Below are 13,270 nucleotides of genomic sequence, written 5' to 3'. Positions count from 1 at the left end.
ACTCAAGACTATTGGCTATAACAAGTTTACTGAGTATCACGTTGACAGTTCTCTTGTTGCAGGAAATAACCAAGGGATGAGACAGGCAAGCTAAGAGCCTGGAAGCCGTTTACTGTACACAGAACAGGCCCAGGGGACATCAATCCAAAAACTGACCCCCAAATTCAATTAAACAGAGCCTTTTGTGCCCCCTGCTTGGCAACCCAGAGTGACATACACTTTGCTTGGCTGTACGAAACTTGCCTAACATAATATATTAAAACGGCCCCCCAAAACAGAAGTCTATCATGGGCAGATTTTTTTCAATGCAGAAAGGTGGGGAGAGAAGGTTAGTTACAGAGGAGACACAGTAAGCTCCCACAAGGGTGCCGATCTTTCTTTAGCTTCCGAGAGGGTCTTCTACCTCAAGGTGAAGTGTAGAACAGAAGTTGAATTGGGCTTTCTGACTACTTGTTACTGATAGCAATTCTCTATGCCACCAACTGATTCCCAGCTGATTTGGTCACCCCGTATGGCATCAAGCACGTTGCTGGCTCAGTGTTTCTCCTCACAATTGTCTCTCCTGCTAAACTTGCTCTCCTGGTGGCTCTTATCTCAAATTCCAATTCTACACACCCTGTATTCTGTTTTGAGTATACCTCAGTTATTCACAGCTGTTGTGATCCTGTCTCCACAGTTCTATCAGCTTGTTCGATGTCAACAAACTCTCCCTCATATTTCACTTAGTCAATAATTATCAAATGTGCAGTGTGTGCTGGTAACCCATAGGCAAACAAAACAAACAAACACTCTCCATGGAGGCGGAATGCTTTGATTCAGTGGAAATTGCTACACATTGCCATGCCTCACTCTGACTGGGAATTTTTAAATAGCTGTGATCACGTTATGAGCTGTAAAGGAAGGTTGGGGAACACATAAGAGCTGAAGACTAGTGTTAGTGGAAAGTTAAGTGCCACAAGAGAATTTTAAAGATGCTTGAAATCAAAACACAACCAAAATTAGTATTTTTTGTTGTATTCAAAACTAGATAGGCCTTATCTGAACAACAACAAAGATTAATGAAGTATAAGATATATATCCAGAGAACTCACCACACTGAAATACAAACTGAAAGAACAAACATGTATTTTAAAATATTTTTATTTATTCAATAATTTCATACACATTGTACTGGTGGGTTTTGTGTGTCAACTTGACACAAGCTAGAGTCATAAGAGAGGAAGGAGCCTCAGCTGAGGAAATGCCTCCATTAGATCCAGCTGTAACACATTTTCTCAATTAGTAATCAATGGGGGAAACACCTCCCCATGCCCCACCCCACCCCCACTGCCCATTGTGGGTAGAGCCATCCCTGGGCTGCTGGTCCTGGATTCTCTAAGAAAGCAGGCTGAGCAAGCCGTGGGGAGCAAGCCTGTAAACAGCACCCCTCCATGGCCTCTGCATCAGCTCCTGCCTCCAGGTTCCTGCCCTATTTGAGTTCCTGTCCTGACTTCCTTCAATGATGAACAGTGATGTGGAAGGGTAAGCTGAATAAACCCTTTCTTTCCCGAGTTGCTTTTTGGTCCTAGTGTTTCATCACAGCAATAGTAACCCTAACTAAGACATGCTGTGGGATGTATGGCAAATGTGTTGCTGATTAATCAATAAAACACTGATTGGCCGTTGGCTAGGCAGGAAGTATAGGCGGGGCAAGGAGGAGAATAAAGCTGGGAAATGGAAGGCTGAGTCAGAGAGACACTGCCAGCCGCCACGATGAGAAACAGCATGTGAAGATGCCGGTAAGCCACCAGCCATGTGGCAAGGTATAGATTAATGGAAATGAATTAATTTAAGCTATAAGAACAGCTAGCAAGAAGCCTGCCACGGCCATACAGTTTGAAAGCAACATAAGTCTCTGTGTTTACTTGGTCGGGTCTGAGGCTGTGGGACTGGCAGGTGATAGAGATTTGTCCTGACTGTGGGCCAGGCAGGAAAACTCGAGCTACAAATGGCGCCCAACATGGGGCAAGAGTTTCCACCTAAAAACTGAGAAAAAAGATTCTAAATTGGAGCTAAAAACAGTTCCTAATTGTCTCTCTCAAAGTAGCGGCAGCTGCCGGTTTGAGCTATTGGCGGATTCCTAGAGCGTGTGCTTGATCTGCAGTAGGGCGGAAATGAGGCCACTGCAAGTGGCACATTAAGTTGTGTGGTGGATTTAGACTTTGCTAATACAAAACAAAAAAAAAGAGGTTTCTGGGCTACACGCTGCTTGGATAAAAGCATAGACCCACGATAGCTCCCAGAGCTGGTGATAAACGTAGCCATGTTGGGAAGCTGAGGTGGGCAGAGCCAGCAGCCACAGCTGCTGCAGTTTAAAGCAATAGATTCACAATAAGACAGATTCAGATGTAATAGTTTACAATGTGTGTAAAAATGTACGTAGGCTTGAAAGAGAGAGAAAAAGGAATATATACAGTTATATAAACAAATACATAGATAAAAAAATAAAGTCTTTAAAGAGACAGTAAAGTTAATATAAAAAATAAGCCACGTGAAGATGAATATTACACAGAGAATCTGGATTGTGTTGTCTTTGGGATTTTTTACTGCAGAAAAACATTTGATTGTAAAAGCTGTTGAGTTATGCCAAAATGTATATTTTAAAGAAACCTTGACTTCAAAATTTGGATATAAGGATATGTTACTTTGGAAAAGAATTTCTGCTTTTGTTCCCACAGAAAGCCAGAGGCTATGGATTTGTTCAAGAATAAGATACATCAAGTTTGACCAGCCAAGACCCCCTGAAAGGTCTCCGATGACACATGGCCCAGATGATCCAACATCCAGAACGATTTGAAGGCAACTGACTCAGACGATACACCCTCACGGACTATTCCATAATTCTAAAATTTTGTTTGTATCCCCATAAGATACAGCGCCCCCCTCCAGCAGGAAGTAGTAAGAGAAGCTATGCCCAAATTCCCAAATTATATGTAATTTTACTTTGTTAAGGTTAAAACCTTTTTTGAAAAAAAAAGGGGGAAGTGCTGTGGGATGTATGGCAAATGTGTTGCTGATTAATCAATAAAACACTGATTGGCCGTTGGCTAGGCAGGAAGTATAGGCGGGGCAAGGAGGAGAATAAAGCTGGGAAATGGAAGGCTGAGTCAGAGAGACACTGCCAGCCGCCACGATGAGAAACAGCATGTGAAGATGCCGGTAAGCCACCAGCCATGTGGCAAGGTATAGATTAATGGAAATGAATTAATTTAAGCTATAAGAACAGCTAGCAAGAAGCCTGCCACGGCCATACAGTTTGAAAGCAACATAAGTCTCTGTGTTTACTTGGTCGGGTCTGAGGCTGTGGGACTGGCAGGTGATAGAGATTTGTCCTGACTGTGGGCCAGGCAGGAAAACTCGAGCTACAAATGGCGCCCAACATGGGGCAAGAGTTTCCACCTAAAAACTGAGAAAAAAGATTCTAAATTGGAGCTAAAAACAGTTCCTAATTGTCTCTCTCAAAGTAGCGGCAGCTGCCGGTTTGAGCTATTGGCGGATTCCTAGAGCGTGTGCTTGATCTGCAGTAGGGCGGAAATGAGGCCACTGCAAGTGGCACATTAAGTTGTGTGGTGGATTTAGACTTTGCTAATACAAAACAAAAAAAAAGAGGTTTCTGGGCTACACGCTGCTTGGATAAAAGCATAGACCCACGATAGCTCCCAGAGCTGGTGATAAACGTAGCCATGTTGGGAAGCTGAGGTGGGCAGAGCCAGCAGCCACAGCTGCTGCAGTTTAAAGCAATAGATTCACAATAAGACAGATTCAGATGTAATAGTTTACAATGTGTGTAAAAATGTACGTAGGCTTGAAAGAGAGAGAAAAAGGAATATATACAGTTATATAAACAAATACATAGATAAAAAAATAAAGTCTTTAAAGAGACAGTAAAGTTAATATAAAAAATAAGCCACGTGAAGATGAATATTACACAGAGAATCTGGATTGTGTTGTCTTTGGGATTTTTTACTGCAGAAAAACATTTGATTGTAAAAGCTGTTGAGTTATGCCAAAATGTATATTTTAAAGAAACCTTGACTTCAAAATTTGGATATAAGGATATGTTACTTTGGAAAAGAATTTCTGCTTTTGTTCCCACAGAAAGCCAGAGGCTATGGATTTGTTCAAGAATAAGATACATCAAGTTTGACCAGCCAAGACCCCCTGAAAGGTCTCCGATGACACATGGCCCAGATGATCCAACATCCAGAACGATTTGAAGGCAACTGACTCAGACGATACACCCTCACGGACTATTCCATAATTCTAAAATTTTGTTTGTATCCCCATAAGATACAGCGCCCCCCTCCAGCAGGAAGTAGTAAGAGAAGCTATGCCCAAATTCCCAAATTATATGTAATTTTACTTTGTTAAGGTTAAAACCTTTTTTGAAAAAAAAAGGGGGAAGTGCTGTGGGATGTATGGCAAATGTGTTGCTGATTAATCAATAAAACACTGATTGGCCGTTGGCTAGGCAGGAAGTATAGGCGGGGCAAGGAGGAGAATAAAGCTGGGAAATGGAAGGCTGAGTCAGAGAGACACTGCCAGCCGCCACGATGAGAAACAGCATGTGAAGATGCCGGTAAGCCACCAGCCATGTGGCAAGGTATAGATTAATGGAAATGAATTAATTTAAGCTATAAGAACAGCTAGCAAGAAGCCTGCCACGGCCATACAGTTTGAAAGCAACATAAGTCTCTGTGTTTACTTGGTCGGGTCTGAGGCTGTGGGACTGGCAGGTGATAGAGATTTGTCCTGACTGTGGGCCAGGCAGGAAAACTCGAGCTACAAAGACACACATATAGAATTGCTTTAATGATATGGACCTCCATTCTTCTCAATTATCTCCCTCCCACTCTCTACAGAACACTTTATCTTCCCGATACCCTTCTAGATGCCCCCTTTCTCCTGCCTTTAAAAAAAAAATAGCTAGGGTGACTTGCATGCACATGGTTTTAGAGTTATTTACTGGATAATGTAAAGAGGAAAAATGGCTTTTCTTTTCCCAGTAGCCATTCACTACCCATAAGTCTTCAGCTAGGAGTGGAGCCTCCTCTGCCCCACCCCCATCCATGTCGGGATGCTGACAGGATCCATCTATTGCAGGTAACCATAAACACAGTGAGTTTGTGAGTGCAATGACCATGCCATGTCCAGAAGACAGCATGTCACGGTGTTCCTCCTCATCCTATGTCTCTTACATTCTTACCATCCCCTCATCCATAATGTCCCTTGAGCCTTGGGGAGGAAAGAATAGAAATAAATGTCCCACCAAGTCATTTATTCTCAACCCTTGAACAAATTCAAGTCTCTGAATTAGCTGCTGACCACAGCAAAAAGAAGTTTGACTGAGGTTGACAACAGATACCAAACTATGGCTCTAAACACAAATACTCAGAAGGCAGTTCGATACCACATCCATTCAGCAAAACAGTAGTATATCATCCCCTGGGGCCCATAACCTTTCTAACCTTGGGTTTTTGACCAGGCTTACAGTACCAGCTATGAATTCCCTCCTGTGAAGTGGGCTTCACATTGAACCAAAAGTGGTGGTTACTACCATAACATGCATGCCGCTGTTGCATCCGTGGACTCAGCTTGCCCGGCAGATCATTATTGTAGCATGCAGGGTCCACTGCAGAGTAAAACACTGATGACTTACCCACCCCAGCAGCCTGCGTAGCACCTCCCCGCATGGTAAAAACACCCAGCAGGGAGGAAACTCCCCGCTCTGTTCCAAATAGATTTTTCTATACATCATGACAAAAGCATATGGTGTCCTCAGCAACAGGGTCTTGCCATCTAGTTCTGGTGGACAACTGAGAACAAGGGCAATACTGTTTAGGGGCTTCTGAGTCCTCCCTGACCAACAACTCATGGAGGGGTATTTTATGCCTGAGATTTCATTTACCAACCCATGGCTTATGAAAACACCATTATCCACCTATGCAGGGTACCTTCATTCAAACTCTCTCTTTTTTTTCCTTTTAAATTGTACTTTTTAACTTATAAGATAATAGGTCTCTATATGGCTTTTTCATAAATCCTTAATTTTTGTTGACCCTCCCCTGCCCTTTCCCTTCCCTATCTCCTCACCCTACCCTGTTTAAGCCTTCCTGTTCCCAGTGTTCACCCTTCTTTCCCATCACATGTGTTTTACTATTCCCTCCAAGACCACACACACACACACACACACACACACACACACACACACACACACACCTCTCATGGATCTTTTATTGATTCCTGGCCTCTTCCTGACAATCACACGGAAATCTGGATTTTAAACATGGCTCCCCTTGTCCTGTAACTGATGGAGTCAGATGCAGAGATCCATGGCCAGGCACCAGGCTGAGCTCTGGGAATCCAATTGATGAGAGAGAGAGGAGAGATTCTGCAGGTGAGGGACATCAAGATCATGATGGGAAGACATGCAGAGATGACTGGCCACACTAGTGGAAGCCCATGAACTGTGGACTAGTGGCTGTGGAGCCCCCATGGGCCTGGACTAGGCCCTCTGGATACGGAAGATGGTTGTTTGGCTCGAACTGTTTGGGGGGCACCCAGGCAGGGGGACCGGGATCTCTCCCTGGTGCATGGGCAGGCTTCTGGAATCCGGTGCCTGTGGTGTGACACCTTGTGCAGCCTTGGCGCAGTGGGAAGGGGCTTGGACCTGCCTAGGCTCAGTGTGCTGGGCTCTGCTGAATCCCCATGGGAAACCTTGATTTGGGGGATGTGGGGATGCGGGGTGGCTTGGGAGAGAGGGCTGGGGGGTGGGAGGAGGGAGGAGGGGGGATCTGTGGGTGGTATGTGGAGTGAGTAGAAAATTTCTTAATAAAGAAAAATGAAAAAAAAAACTTGGCTCCATATATGAGAGAAAATATGTAGTTCTTGGGTTACCCTACTTAATATAATGTTTTCTAGTTCCATTCATTTTCCTGCAAATTTCATGTTTTTCTTTTTCTTTGGCACTGAATAGAATCCCATTGTTGTTTTAACTTCAGCACAGTAGCTGTGCCTTAATCTACTATTTCAGCCAGGAATTGCAACTCCGAAGTTACTGGCCTGCTTCTCTAGCAAGGGCCTGGCCTCTCAGACCGCAGCCTGGTGGGAATTCTGTTCCTACACAAACCAGCTCTGTTACTGCCACTAAAGGTAGCTTTAACTAAATCTCTATCATTCTATTTATAAATAAGATTCAAGATTCAAAGGCTGGAGTGAAAACTTGCTAGTTCAGAGAGATTGGGTCACAACTAGCTAACCTTCTCTCCTTGCTGGTGTCTCAGAAAGACTCACTTCATCAAACCAGAAACGGCTGCACCACTCTAAATCCCTCCCTACTACTTCCTGTGTCTCTCTATCTCTTCCAGATGTCCTCTGCTGCTCTATGATTATTTTCTGTCAACAAGTTGCTAACTCAGCCTCCTGACCCAAAGTTAATTTAATGCAAATGCAAACTCGGGGTTCACAGTGTAATTGAATATCCCCCAACATCCCGTTGGGCATATGTACCACATTTTCAGTATCATTTATGAGTTGATGGATCTTGATGGATCTCTAGACTGGTTTCCATTTCCTAACTATTGTGAATAGAGCAGCAATGAACATGGATGTACAGGTCTCTCTGTTACGGGATTTGGAGTTCTTTGAGTCTATGCCCAGGACTGATATAGCTAGGTCATATGAGAGCTCTGTTTTTAGTTTTTTTGAGGAACTCCACACTAATTTCTAGAGTAAACTCCCACTTGTTAGTATCAGTGCATTGAGCAGTGAGTTACAACACTTAGATTTTAGAGGGGACACATGCAAACCACTGTAAACTGTAATACTTGCCCATTTGTTTGTTTGAAATGGCCTTACCATGTAGCTTAATTTGAAGTGGAACTCTTGATCCTTCTGCCTCAGTCTCCTGAGTGCCAGTATGATAGGTGTGCAGTGAGCCTCAGAAATATGAAGTAGGAATTCAGCTGACTATGGCAAAGCTAATACTTGGACGAAGCCAAGGGCCCTTACAGAGGATAAAGCCAAGACTTAAGGAGTCTTGGTGATATTGGCTTTTGAATATTAGCTATTTCCTGAAAGGAATTTCTTGTGTGCTATTGTAGCTTTTCCATTTAATTCTTTTTCTAAGAACAGTGTGTTTGATCATTCACTGGGCATGGTTTTCCCTACACAACTGAAGCATTTGGATAACTTCCCCCAACTGTGCTAACAACAATCACAGTCAAGACCCCCTAATTTCAGGATTTCTGTAATTATCGTTATTAGCAATATCCGGCCAGGACCATCTTATCTGAGATACTTCCCAGACTTTCTAAGAACAGACTGCAGATAGATAAGAATCCAGACTATCTGTTAGAGAAGGCCAGGCAGGTGTGCTAATTAAGCTTAACCCTCTTTCTTCTAAGTGCTGTCTCTAGTTCTGATCTCCCTTTAACAATTAACTCAGAACTAAAGGTCTTTTACATACCAGGTACATCAAGCTGTGATATAAGTTGCCTAGCTACTGAGCACACTTGCCTTGCCCTGCCCTGCCAGAAAACGAGCGGCCGAGTTAAACTGTGACAGATACGGCTCCAAAGGAATAAAAGGCAGTTCTATTTTTACTCATGGCTTAGTGACTTATAGACATTTAACTAACCACTTCTAAGAATATAGTTTGAGCACATAAATCCCTTTCCTCAGATCTTTAACCAAATTTAGCCCTCAGTTGATTCTATTCCCCATTAGTCACTTCCCGTTTGGGTTCTAAATGATAGTTGACAGTTACTGCTCTTTGTGTGGATCTTATCACCTCCTTTTGACCCTGAAAGCATTCAAGCCTGGTGACCTTGCCTTGGCCATAATATTTGCTGATTGCATGTGTATATAACTGTAAACCTCAGAGACAAAAAGAAGACTAGATTGGGGAACTAGGGTGGAGAATTAAGACGGGGGAAGAATTAAGATAGAGGGAACAAGATGGGAAAGAATGAGATGGGAGATTTAAGATAGAACTTAGAACAGCAGAAAAATGTAGAGAGAATCAGGCAAGAAAGGGGCTAAGTATGACAGCAGAAAAGAAGCTGTGTAGAGAGAAAACTGACTCAGAAGAATAAAGTGAATGTAGTACGCTCATTTCATGTACATAGATTCATTCAAGAATCCCTCAGATTAATTAATTCGCTGCTAGTAGTGTCTCTTCTGGAACTCTGGGAAAATACTATAGTGGGGCTGGACCCCAATAGTCTTTGATACAGGTGTGTGTTACAGTTTCCAATGCCTTTTTGACATCTTTACCCTTTTTTTATGTTGTTGATTATTTGGGTTTATAGATAAGGATGTTAGTCCTTATTAGTCTCTTTTTGTTAAGAGACATTGAAACAGGTTCACATGTAGTCCAGGCTGGCCTCAAATGCCCTATGTAGTTCCTGCTATCTCTACCTCCAAAGTGCTGGGATTACAAACATGCACCATGACACCTAGGTTCCTCACAAGTCTTAAAATTGTGTGTGTGTGTGTGTGTGTGTGTGTGTGTGTGTGTGTGTTTACTGGGGATTAAACCCAGAAGATCACGAGTCAGAGGCAAGGACTCCACTAATGAGTTAAATTCAGATTCTCTCTCTCTCTCTCTCATCTATGAATGCATGCCAATGTGTATGCAGAGGCCAGAATAGAATATAGGCTCTTCATCTACTGCTCTCCATCTTACTGCCTTGGCACAGGGCTTCCCACTGAACTGGAAGATCACCATTTCAGCCAGACTTGCTGGACAAGAAGGAAGCTCTTGGAATTAACTTGCCTCTACCACCCAATGCACATGCAGCTATGCCTGGCTTTTTATGTGATTGATGGGGATTCAAATTCAAAAGGTCACTGTGCTTACAAGGCAAATGCTCTTGCCCACTGAACCATTACCCCAGACACCAGATTCCTTAATATTTAAGTTTCTCCCAACTTCTTAAAACATGGAAGTCTTCTCTATACCTGGAGCATTTCTCTCTCTCTCTCTCTCTCTCTCTCTCTCTCTCTCTCTCTCTCTCTCTCTCTCTCTCACACACACACACACACACACACACACACACACACACACCTTCACATCTCTCTGTTCATATACTTGGACTTAGCAGAAGAAGGTGTAAAGATAGAGAAAAACAAACTCCTTCCTAACCTCTGAATTACAGGCAGTGCCTTTATATTGTGTGCATGTTCCCAAGACTTAACGCCCTGCTCTCTAACTTGCTATTGAACAAGTTAAAACTATGGCTTAGGATTGACTCACTGAAACTATGAATTAGGAATTGTTGACATCTCAAATCAGGTGAAAAATCAATGAGTCTAGAAGCAGGGCCAAACTCTCTGAGAAGGTCTGAAACCACCCTGTCCTCAAAAGTAGGTGTACAATTTATTTAATGATTAAAACAAAGTAGATTCATCTTTTCAAACTGAGCATTGTGCAAACTGATTTTCCTCAAGCTTGTTCTTGCTCCTTTAGTATCTCCAGCTTGATGCTAGATGAAGTGATTGAGGGACCTAGTGTTGCCAACAGAGAGACCCAGTCTCTAATCTTGACTACGCAGTTTTCCAAGTTGATGACCTCAATTTCTCCACTTATAAACCAATCTTGACTATGTAGTTTTCCAAGTTGATGACCTCAATTTCTCCACTTATAAACTATAAAAATGTGTCAAAATTAAATCAGAGACTGGAGAAATGGTTTAGTAGGTTTCTGAGTTGATGATATTTTCACACCTCAAAAAGGTGTCAACAATCAGGGACCGGAGAGATGGTTCAGTGGTTAAGAGTGCTAATTGCTCTTCCAGAGGGCCCAATTCCATTCCCAGCACATACATGGTGGTTCACAACCATCACTAATTCCAGTTCCAGGGATCTGATCCCCTCTTCTAGCCTCCAAGGGCACCAGTCATGCATATAGTACACAGTTATTCATACAGACCAAATATTCATACACATAAAATAAAATTAAAAGGTACCGTGTTTATCACCTTAGACATCAACTACTTCATCATTATACAATGGTATATGAATCATAACAGGGTAATCCATAAGACTATCTGCTTAACTAATAAGTTTTGAGCATCTATCAGCTAAATCCCAACATCAAAGTCACCATGGGGTTGGTCTCCATCAGCTGTCTTTTTTCTTTTTTTTTTTTTTTTTTTTGAGGATAGGTTATATTTCCCTATGTCTTTATACACCTGCTAAGTTTGGATTTTTAACCTATGTACTAGAAATGAGACCTTGTAGAGACTCTGGATTCTGTTATGTTCTATTGAAGAATATTGTTGCACTGTTTTTGTTTTAAAGAGCAGTTGACATAGCTAAAAGTATATGCACAGTACTGGTATTCTGCCTCAGTGCTTCTAGCTGTGAGTGTTTCAGTTCATAAGTACCTAAATAATCAGTCAGAAATTTGGTCAAGATGTATACATAGGATTTGATCTCATCTCGTCTTGTTTTATCTGACTCTTTAGAGTTTCAAATGTTACTACCAACTACACTGTAATTAATCACGATGAGCTCTGTTGCCTGGCTCTAGAAATTTAAGAAAAAAGAAAGTTTCTATCAGGGTTTTTGTCATCCCACAAGGTGCTGTTCATGGCCTGCCACCCTTAGAACAAAACCAACCAAAAACAAAGTGGGAAATCCTTCAACCAACTCTTCCAGTATCTGCTTTTCTCTGCTCTCTAGAAATTTCATCCAACTGGTAGAGATTTTAAAATATTTTTTCATAGTGTGTAGTTATTGTTCACTGGATTCAACAGGAGCTCATTCAACCACCGCCAGAAATGGAAATCCCCTTAGAGTATTCACAACAGCTTCATCCTCATAAAAATATATTTTTCTTTTGAAAGACAAACACATGATCTCACATACATGGGGAGACTTAGAAAGCTGAACTCATAGGAGAAGAAAACAGGCTGGCAGTAGCCAGAGGCTGGGAGAGCAGAAGTGTTGGTCAAAGGATCAGAACATCAGGTAAGCCAGAGACATAAACAGATCTATATTGTGCAACACGGAGGCTGTGGTTAATAACAAAACATCATGTTCTAGAATACTGCTAAGATTCTGAGTGTTCTCACACAAAATCCTTTGTGACACAATATGTATTCTAATTACCCTGATTTAGCCATTCTACAATATATAACATATCAAAAAAGTTGTATTGTACACCTTAAATATATTTGATTACTATTTGTCAATTTAAAAAGAGGTCTTACATAGGAGAGACAGTAGAATACATGTTATATGAACACAAAAGTCGAGCTCCTAGGATGAAGACTGGGGGAATGGGTCAGGGAGAGGGAAGGGGGAGGTTAAAGACAGAGAATCAACCAAAACAAAACAGAACCCTTTATGTTATATGCTAATTATATTGAGTCTTAACATAAAAAATGTGGCAAATATTATTTTAAAAATACAGTACATCAGGAATCCCCATGGGCGCCTTCCAGTCCTACTTCAAGGAGTGGTTGAGTAGGGAGGTACCCTCCAAAAGACCGAGAGATATAGTCTCAGCTCCCAGAGAAGGTGCAGATCACAGTGACAAAGATGATGAAAAGCCTCAAGTAGTGATGTATGTATATTGTGGATATATACATTTTGTTCTATTCATCTCACAGTGCTGGGGTTGGGAGAGATGGATCCAGGAGGATCCCTGAGCCTCATTAGCCACACAGGCTAGTCAAATCGGTGAGCTCTGGGTTCAGCAAAAATATATTAGGTCTTAATGTGGAGAGCAAATGAAGAAGATACCGTGACCTCTGTCCTCCACATGTGCACAATGCACATGTACACAAACACAATAATAATAATAATAATAATAATAATAATAATAAAAGAAAAGGCTCATTTTGTACAGGATTATAGATTTCAGGTACGTTTGGGGTCAGAGTGAGAGAAGGCAGGAAGTTAATAGATAAGATTAAAAGTGTGTAGGGGAGGGTGAGGGAGAGGGGCAACTGTCAAACATCCATTCTATTCCACTCATCTCATGTCTGAGACCTGGCTTGTGTGGACTTCCTCTTTCCCCTTCTCCCTGGAGAACCCATTCTGCAAGAAGCATTTCACACAGGGCTCTTCTGGGTACGCCTTCCCACTCCTCAGTCCTAAGTGGTCCATTACGACAAGTAGTCCATACATATATGCATGTAACAATTATTCATGAATAAAGAGGATGTGAACTGAAAGAGAACAAGGGGGTGTATAAGCGGGTTTGGATGGAGGAAAGGGA

Source organism: Peromyscus eremicus, chromosome 1 (genome assembly GCF_949786415.1).
Source record: "Peromyscus eremicus chromosome 1, PerEre_H2_v1, whole genome shotgun sequence".
Taxonomy (NCBI): domain Eukaryota; kingdom Metazoa; phylum Chordata; class Mammalia; order Rodentia; family Cricetidae; genus Peromyscus; species Peromyscus eremicus.
Note: the sequence above shows the minus strand (reverse complement) of the source record.